A 10,450-nucleotide genomic window follows, 5' to 3' on the forward strand; every position below is an offset into this window, starting at 1 on the left:
GTACAGAGTAAGGGCCCTTCTAGATGTTCAAGTAAAGGCATGATCTGATGTGTTATCCAAACAATCACTCCAGCTGTCATGCCACACATTAACAGCAGGAGACATGATTGTAGGATGCAGCATCAGATCCTATCATGCCTTATTGCTGGTATAGCGGGAGCCCAGGATGACCGGCTATGGACCCTGTCACAGCTATGGACCCCGTCACAGGGGTGGCCACACATTCAATAAATGGCATGATAAGAGCAAGCCACATTTTTTTTTTTTAATGAAATAGCTTTGTAGTTTATTTCTTGTTTTATCATGCTATTAATTGTTTGAATATGTGACTAGGTCACAAGCTAAGATGTGATTAACTGGTTAATCACACCTCAATGTGTAATGTCAAGAAGGGGCCTAAGATACTGAAACACTTTACAGCACCATTAAATACAGAACATTAACAAAAAATGTTGACAAAACAGAAAACATATTTCAGTACCATTTTTATAAAGCACATATTCTGCCAAACACTCTTGTAATTAAATGAGCAGCCCCAAGGATTTTTCTGTTTCTGAGCTTATACCGAATATGTAATTTCTAAGTATGGTTTTGGTAACATCCTTCACAACACACTGATATAGTAGCAGTGTTTTGTAGATGTAACCTATTGCTTCTCACAACTTAAGAAAAATACCAGTATATAATTTTGAACAGAACTAACCAGGGTACCCAAGATGGAAGCAATTCTTATCTCATTCAAGGTGACAGCTAAACCTAAGTGGGAATAAAATCAGGTCTGTGTATTAATCACAGAAAAACCCAGTAGAAGAAAAAAAGAAGCTTAAAACTGAATAGAAAGCCTTTTTTTTCCTGTTTTACCCACTATACAATCAGCAAATAAAGTAACCCCTAAAGTGCAAAGACATTAGCAGGATTTAAAAGGCAGCCACTATGTACTCAAAGTCTATAAAATACCTCATAGTCAATTTAGAAATACCATAGATTGAATGATAGAAAGTTTGGGTTGTAAGCGACCTCAGAAGGTTATCTACGTAACACCCTGCTGAAAGCAGGGCCATCCCCAACTATCATCCTGGCCAAGACTTTGTCTACGCAAATGAAAAAAAAGATGCTCTGCTATCAAACCAAATATAACAGCATCTATAATTGAACTAGGATAAAGCATAATAATCCTCATACCTAAAGACATAAGCAAACATTTGCTGAACTATAAGGGATAAGCAGGACAAGCTGGATGTCTTTGTACATGCACAAAATTGTGATCCAACAGAGATAACAGATTTGGTAGGATACTTCACATGTCTGCTTCCTTCCCACACTGCAATCCTCCTTCTCTTCCTCAGGGTGGGTTCCTTGTCATGGTACTCTGCCTCTAACTTTGCAGCCCTGGGTCTCTTCCCAGGCTCTGAGAGCCCTTGGCCCAGTCTTGCAGCCACTGACCAACCAACCCTCCAACTCCTCCTGTCTGCTATCTCAGTTTGTCTGTCTGTCTCCCCCTCATTCTCTCATTTCCCACTTTCTCCCACTGAGTTCTCAGCTCTCAGTTCCCATTCTCTGGCTCCTTTCCCAAGAGCCTAACTCTCCCTCTGTTTGTGTCTTAAGCTATGTTCCCATGTAAGACTCCTAGCTCCCTTCCCTAGGAACCTTTTAGCTTCCTGTGGCCAGCCAATTATTCACATCTGCTGACCCAGGCATCCCAGGCAGCCTGCAATAAGTACCTACTTCCTGCCACTGAGCTATAGTCCTTGCAAGCCTGCAGAGTGCTACAACCAAATGTGTACAGGCTGCTGCCATCCTTTGTCAAACAGCCTACTACAGGGACAAAATCAGAAAGGTCAAGGCACAATCTGAGATACAGCTATCAAGGGACATAAAGACAACAAAAAGTATAGTATATTAAAAAATATAAATGCATTAGAAGTAAGAGAAAGACCACTTTGTGACTGAAAGGTTGCTTAACATCCTTCCCAGCTATTCAGTTGGTCCTAAAGATATATATTACCAGAAAAAAAATCCTTACTTTTGACTTTTTTGTATGAATTATCCAGGGATGAGTGTACAGCTAACAAAGATCAGGGCTACATAATCAGCCTACAGTAGGGGAAAATTATTAACTGTTACTTAGCTAACTAGATCAAGGCAATGCAAGGCTGATTGGCATAGGGCTGATTGGGGCAGATTGGGGTGGCACAAGGCCAATCAGGGCAGCATAAGCTTCAGCAGGGAGGCACTAGGCTGGACAGGGTAGCACTGGGTGGAACAAGGTGGTATGAAACATGATTCTGGTCCACAGGGCCTGATCCAGCCAGCAAACCAGCCCCAAACTACTTGACTGGCCCACAGGGTGAAAAGACTGAGTACCACTGGGTAAGATATCTCCAAACCAGAAGGTCCTGATATGACTCATCCTAGATTATTCAAGTAATTGGCTCTTCAAGGCCTCATGGAGATCAGCTGAGATCTCAGAAGACTGGAAAAGGGCAAATACAGTGCTCATCTTTAAAAAAAGGAAAGGCCCAGGGAATTATAGCCTGGTCAATTCAACTAGTTGCTCTGGAAAGATACTGGGGTATGTAAATCAAGCAAGCAATTTTCAAGCACCTAAAAGATAGTAAGGTAAAAGCCAACATGAGTTTGTTAAAAACCAATCTAATTTGTTAACCAGTTTAATTTCCTTCTCTATGAAGATGATGGGCAGGAGGGAGCACTGAATCAAAGGCTGGACAAGGGCTTCATAGGTCATTTAGTCCAAGCTTTCCCCATATTTCTAAACTATCTTAAATAAACTAAGGATATATGGTCTAGATCAGTGGTTCTCAACCCTTTAGGCTAAAGGTACCTCTCAGTAGATGAGAAGCATTCCCTTGGAAAACGTTAGCTCTTAGTTCCCACTTCTTTTCTGACTACAGAAAAATAACAGAGCAATTATTCTGTTGCAAGGAATTCAGAAAGCCCACAACAGGTCAGAATGGTTTAATGCTATAGATTTGTATTTGAAATCTCTTGGTTGATCTTGTGAAGCATGTTTGTACATGTAACAGTGCTAACATTTCAGGGTACCTTACAGCCCTCTTGAAAGGATCTCAAAGCAGTCCAGGGTACTACAGCACCCTGGTGAAAAAATCATTGGTATAGATTAAATTATTATATGACGGTTTCATTAACAAATGGGAAAAATCAGTGTCAAAACCAGGAAGTGATATCAAATGGGATTCTCCACAGATCAGCCCCCAGAAATTACTTGGGGAATGGAACTGAATATGCATTTAGTAAATATGAGAATCACACTAGCTGCTGTATATCTCCCTTTCAACTGCAAAGAGATTCTCTCTGGGGAAGACACTGGGAAAGATGAATCATAAATATGATCCAGAACTTAACTCATTGTTTTCCATGCTCTGCACAGGGTTAAGTATATTCTTTGTATTAATCAAAATAATTAGATTCATTTAAGAAATTTATTAATAGAGCATTATTGTAAAATAATGAAAAAGTATAGAGCAAAAGGAAACAGTCATATCTAGCTTTTCTTCAAATCCATAAATTACAGTGTGCATTAAAGATCCCAAAGTGTTAAAATGGTACTATTCAACTGGCACTTATGCTTCACATATTTATAGTGATTTTTTATGGCTAGAGTGCTCTATTGCATAGAATTAATATGCTATAATGAAAGCTATATATCTGCCCTCAAGCAAACTCTTTTTAAATACAATACATGAACTAATTTAATTATTCTGTACAACTACAATAATTTTCAAAGCAAAGAGATTACATATCCATGATGAAAAAGTCTGTCAATGTCTTATCAATTAATATTAAATAATATGCATCTCTCACAAATTGTTTTCATGATCATAAGATGATGTTTGAAGCTCATAGTATGAATATTAAAAGTAATATCTACTTGCTGTCTTTTGAAAACAGTGAAAAAAGCTAGGTGTACCCAGTCGCAAAGTCTTTACTCAGACAAAACTTTTATTAACACGATTACAGTTTTTCTTAAGTAAAGGCTTCAAGAATAGATGTTTAGTGCATTAAGTGTACTTTGAAAGAAAGCAAGTTGACTATTTTAATACTTTATTGTACTTTTAAAGCTATTTTCCTCATTTTCTGCTTTTGAGGCAAAATGTACATGTGCCAATCACCCCACAAATTGTTTTCTGTGCATTTAATATATTTCAAAATATATACCATTAATGAGCCTGCTGTTTTTTTCAGTCTTCATGTATCACAAACATTGATAAATTTATCAACAAGAGATCCAAAAAAAAGAAATTAAATACGTGAATACTTTTTTAGACATGAGATTTCTAGAGGCTTCAAAGACGTATATGGAGCAATTGACCCAACCACTTACAATATCACTGAGATACCTCACCTATCAGGAAATACACATCGTTCTAGAATGCATTTCATCTGTACATCTCAGGTCACAATTTTCTCAGACATGAAAAACAAAACCCTTAATTGCTAATGCCATTTACATCTTTATATCTTTTTAACCAACTTCTAGATTTAGAATAAGTGTGTTAGTAATCTTTAATATATCAATCAAGCACCTCATAAAACAATTGAAGTCAAATAGAATAATGAGTGACATTACAAAGGATGCAAATAGCATGCACTGGGATTTATTTAATCATTCCATATGTTGTATAATTATACTTAACCAGTAATTTGTCATGTGATAAATTTAGGAAAGAGATTTAACTCTATGATGCCAGAATTGGGATTTCCTGATATGATATATTATTGCAAATTACATGATTGTTAATGAACTCCCACCTGCACCCGCCACCAATTGGTAGGAAAGAAGAGATGAACTCTACCACCAGAACTGCAGCTGTGTATAAAGGTGTTGTCCCACCTGTAATTATCCTGCTAGTGGCTGCCTTGTAATGAGCAGGACTAGAAGGGACCTCTTGCATCATCAAATCCAATTTGCCTATAATTGCAGGATATGTGTTGTATCTTTTTCATAAATGTATCAATTTTAATAACTCCTTTTTTGGAAGGCTGATATCAGATAGCATTTTAAAACAGTCTATTTGCCGTGGAATTGGGCTACCAGCTCATCAGTTATGAAGATGGTGCATTAATATAATGAAATAAAGCAAAATAAACAAAGTCAATTGGGAAACTCAGCTGTGCATCAGTCAGCATTCCTTTATGCATACCATAGTTACACTACATTTCAAAATCAAGGAAATGAGAAATGAATCAGAATTATTACTACTTATTTTTTACATCCAAGCAGTATCTAACAGCCTTAGCCCTATTGAAATGGTTGGTGCACATACAGGACAAAAAGAAGGTCCTTTCTCCTAAGCAGGAGCTCAACCGTAAGTGGGGGTGGATGTGCAAAATAACAGAGAGATACTTACGATCAGTCTTATAAATAAAATTCAAGCCATCTTATGGCATGTATCTAATTCCTCCACTCAGACACGGGACTCATCTACTACTAGCACTTCTAAAATAACCAGCATGTAAAGAAGTTCCAAAAAACAAAAACACTTAAGAAAAAGTCCCGTGTGTGTGTGTGTGTGTGTACGTGTACAATATGAATTAAGGATTGAATCTAGCATCTTAAAAACAGAAATATAAGATGAACAACTAGATTAGTCATGAAAACATATATATGTGGAAGAAAATTGGAGCACAAAGTAGAGAGGACACACATGCTTTTTGTTTGATTAAAATCAGACTAAGCCAATCAGAATTACTGTTTAGTAAGGATCCACACTGAATTAAAGAACTTTAGTAGAATTTACTTTTATTTCTAAAACCATGTAGGTAATAGGAATGATGAAATGATGATGTGAACAATGAAAACCCCAACTTTTTATTTTTACAATCAGTCCACCTTAGATCATGATAATTAAATGTAAATATATGGTATTTTTTATTAGAAGGAATCCATCCATATTAAATATTATTTTTCTACTTTACCCACAAAATATTGCAAACTTATTTCTCAGAACATCCACTGGTGTAAACCAGCATTCTCCATACCTTTGTTAGCATATCTATGTCACTTTTAATCAGGTCATCCTTGATCCTTGCAAAGGTGTCTACCATTGCAATCTCAAAACAATTCTCAGCAAGATTTATGGGGTGGCTTATATTATGCAATACTGGTTTCTTTGAATTGCTCTAAATGTGGCATCTGAGATTAAAAACATATTGTAGAAAGTCCTTACCTACTGAAAAATATTGATGATTATCTCATCTCAGCAATATAATCCTTACATTGCAGACAGCTTCTATCTCAATAATAACTAGTTCCCCTACCCCATTCAGAACCAAAAATGTAAATATATTAAAAAAGCTTTGCCTTCAGCAAAGATGCTTTCAGAATGGAAATACTCAAATAAATGATAATAGGATTTTTTTTCCATCAACCTGTTCGTGTATCCATGCCACTATTTTTATTGATGCATTTTTCTTTCTAAACAAGGTTGAGTAGAAATCTACATTCTAATTAACATTTATGATATGACCGTGCTCTGATTAAAACTAAATGGCAACACATAAGAAATTTGCACTGATCATTCAAAATGAAGGTCTAATTGCTCCATGGTGATTAAGAATGGTTTTCAGCTGGGTTTCTTTAGCAATTAGTATATCCATTTGATAACCCTATGCTTCATTTGAGAAAGGGAATTCCTTTTAAACTTTTTGATGAGATGACAACTTAGAAACACACTTAGTATGCACTGTGTGTCAGTCACAATACTGTATATTGGCCCATTATTCCCCATTAATTATCAAAATATGGATTGTAGATCAGATCCTGCCTTCTAAGGCATACATTGGCTCTTAGCATCCTTGGGTAATGCACACATACAGCTGAAAACAGAATTTGGCTGCCTTAGCCATACCAATTTAAAAGTAAAATCACCAATGGTTGATATTTGTCTGGTGAGAGAGCCTTCCAAGGTGAGTTTAGCAAAGGCTGCCAGCCCTGGCAAATCCAATAGGGCCAGATCAGAAATGGTCCAGTAAATTAGCACACACATATATATAGTAGAATAATAGAAGTTTCAATTATCGCCCATTCAAAATTAAATATGGTCCCCAAAATTGTGCTGAGATCATAATCTACATAGTTAGCACAAAATATTTTGTTGAAGACTAGGACAGTCTACATCAATTCCTTAAAGCAAGGACAGTCTTAAAGCAAGGGCAATTCCACAACACTAGGACAGTCTACATCAATTCCTTTTGCATGTTCCTGTACTGTTGGAGTATTAGAAAAGGGCTCGATATACTGTAAATCAAAGGAGTACTTGGCTTAATTGTACTTTAAATAATTAGTCCAGATCAGAGTTCTTGGCCCAGTCAGTGCCAATCATGGTATCAAGGCAAGTCTGGATTAGTTCTTTAAAGGCTGGGCCCATCCTGCAGTACTTCATGTAGGTACCTGTTCCTGACCCTCACATGCTTCCTTGCTTCCCCTATTGGATCTCTGGTTTGACTCGTGACTCCTGGCATATTCTGAAACTGGTTTTGATGCTGACTTCAGGCTAATCCTGACACTGGCTTCTGACTTCTGATTCTGGCATATGCTGATGCTGGTTTTTGCTCCAGATTCTGGTCTCAGCTCCTGGTATATCCTGACTCTGGTTTGGCTTCTAATGCTTGTTTTGATGTCTGACACCTCTGGATCCCCAGTTCCCCAAACCTAAACAACCCTGCTGAATGGTCTTCAGTTATTGCCCCAGTTTAGTACCACTTTTAAATTGAAATCATATATCCAGGTCTCCATCTTTAACCATATTATGGTGACTGTCTCATTGCTTTCAAGTCCACATCAACAAGTATTTGCACATTGATTAGAACATCAAGAACCTGTTCACTGTTTGAGCATAAACTGCAATCAATTCCTGAAAATACCAAAGCCAGAAAATCTGTCTGTCTCTGGCTGTGTACACATATTCAAATGTTCTTCCTGGTGTACTTTTCTGGTACAAAAAACTTAACCAGAGGCACCTAAACAGACATTTGAATGCTGAGTTCTTGAAGAGCAGAGACCTTATAGTCCTGATGCTGCACAGCCTGGGGGACCCTGCACACATGCTCTCCAGGCTCTTTCAGTCTGCCCAGAGACAGATGGCAGCAGTGTACAGAGCAACCATGATTGGCAGACCCAGACTGCTCAGGGTCAGGCTAAGTCTCTCTGAATTATAATGTAAAGATAGTGAAGCAGGGGCTGTTCTAATCCTGGCTTGACTGGAGCAGTAGAGTTTAGCTCACTGGGGGAGTGTGGGGGAAGGGAGCAAGGCATCTTGAGATGTTGCAGAACTGTGTTGTGGCTTCTCTCAGCAGACAACATGTACAGACATTTGCTCTCCTAGGAAAAACTTTCCTGGAAGGGATTAACCTAGTTGTTCCCAGGTTATTTTTCTTCCGGAACCCTTGCGCTGGGAGAAAAATCCTGAATATCTGTGCACATGTGATTTCTCATGGCAAAGCAACAATTTGTCCCATGAGAAACAGCATGTCTGTACACAGCTGCTGTCAAAATACTATATTATCTCACATACAACACACTTCAAACAAAATACATGCCTTGTTTTCAAAAGACTGAATGCAGAAAGAAGATTTGTCTCTGAGTTCCTCTGCCGGGAAGAGGAAAGGAGGTGAAGTGTCCCCAGGCAGCAGCTAGGGAACCCTGTAGGCAGCTTTGCTTTCAGTTTCCCCTGAGGGAGGCTTAAGCCGTAGAAACTGTTATTGTGCATCCTCAGTTATAATGCTCACCCATATTCCCAACAACTGAATTTGGGGTGGGGAGAGGTACATATGCAGGGGCAGATCCAGGGTTTAGCAAAACAGGGTGAGGGAGCAGGTACCCACACAGCTGAACCCCCACCTCCAGCCTCCTCCCTGCCCCACTCACCAGTGTGGGCAGAATACGTGGTGGGGGTCTCTGGGGACTTTTCTGAATCCCCAGAGCACATAAGAATCTCATCTTTCCACTCCTTGCTCAAAAGCATACCTCATTCCCTCCCGTTCAGCCCCACCATGCCTGCTGCTGCCTTTCACTGTTGCCTTCCAAGCTGCTCCTGTCCTCTCTAGCCAGGCTGCATGAGGACTGGGCTCAGCTGGGAACAGCTACAGTAAGAGCAGCAGCAATGGCTAGAAGCAGATCTCCCTCCCTGCACCTGGTCCTGGAGGAAGCAGGCAGCATGGGGGAACCTACCCCCCTCACCCATTACCTCTGCCACTTCTGCTGTCCCAGCTGAGCCTAGCCCCCATGCAGCTGGCAGGAGTAGGCAGGGGCAGCTTTGAAGTGGGGAAGGCAGCAGTGGCAGGCAGGGAAGCAAGGGGAAGGGGGCAGAAGGAGCACTGGGGGGAAGGGGGTGGAGGGTTGGGAATTCATATATGCTTCAGGGATTTAAAAAAAAGGCCCCAGAGGCATGGTCCAGTCTGAAAAAGTGGGTTAAACTGAACCACTGCACCCCCTCTGGATCCGACCCTGTATGTGACCAAATATATTAATTATTGAGTAATTATTATTATTATTATTGTAAGCATATCTATTTTGGTTAGAAAAGTTCTTTTCAGGTTGATTATGTCCCTTGTGATCCTCAAAGCATAAAGCAAGACCCATTTTAAACAGTAGTGACTTGCATTAGACATAGCTGTTAAATATATTTCAATTAAGTTGCATGAAGTGTTGAAGGAGACCGAAAACAGGAAAATAATTGAGTTTCCAGTTTAATCTCACTCACCAGTGAACGGCATATGGTATTTCTCTGCATGTAATTATAGTGGGTTCCCTGAACAATCATTTACATGTTTTTAAATGCCATATCTGTGATAATTCTCCATTTGAAGTAGAAGAAAGACTAGAATATGTAATTAAAATGGTAGAAGTGATAAATGACTTTTTTAAAGGTTAATATTTTTAACGGGTAGGAGAGGACACAAATCTTTTTTTTCCTTAAAAGCATGTTCTTAGTTAGTAATGTTAAAACCTATAGCACAGTGACTAGTGATGCAAAAGAAACAGGCACAAGTAAATTTACTGGGGAGCAGAGAAGTTACTAAAATAACATTAATATTTTTCTCATTTTAGTGACATCATCTTGAAGCCCTTTAAAGAGTGGTCTCTCACACCTCCACTCCCAAATAGCATTCATCAGAAGCAAGACTACGCCAAGATATAAGCTACTGATTTTAAAAGCAGCACTCCAAAACAAAGGGAAAGAAATAGATGCACATTAGAGTATGTTCTTGCAAATAACAGAAAAGGAAAAATATGTGAATATGCAATATGTGAAAGGACCACAGCCTTCAACAGGACTATGAAGAGTATGGGGTTCTTCCCAGGTACATCCTATCACAGGACTGAGTCCTTTATAAAGAACTTCTTATAAACTGAATGTGCCTTAATGTGGATGTTTAAGCAATTAGAGCTATACAGCGTTTTCCCTAC

General features: G+C 38.8%; 1 long non-coding RNA gene across 2 annotated transcripts; it reads left to right on the top strand.

Annotated features, from left to right (window-relative positions):
- Positions 1–2,257: 2,257 nt before the first annotated feature.
- On the top strand, positions 2,258–10,397 carry LOC102368303. Of its 2 annotated transcripts, none has more exons than XR_324892.2 (2): positions 2,258–2,370; positions 10,091–10,397. It is a non-coding gene; the product is annotated as an uncharacterized LOC102368303 (long non-coding RNA). The 2 variants fall into 2 exon arrangements; XR_324891.1 differs by lacking the exon at positions 2,258–2,370 and adding an exon at positions 2,490–2,619.
- Positions 10,398–10,450: the final 53 nt, after the last annotated feature.

The sequence above is a fragment of the Alligator sinensis genome, unplaced genomic scaffold (assembly GCF_000455745.1).
Source record: "Alligator sinensis unplaced genomic scaffold, ASM45574v1 scaffold238_1, whole genome shotgun sequence".
Taxonomy (NCBI): Eukaryota; Metazoa; Chordata; order Crocodylia; family Alligatoridae; genus Alligator; species Alligator sinensis.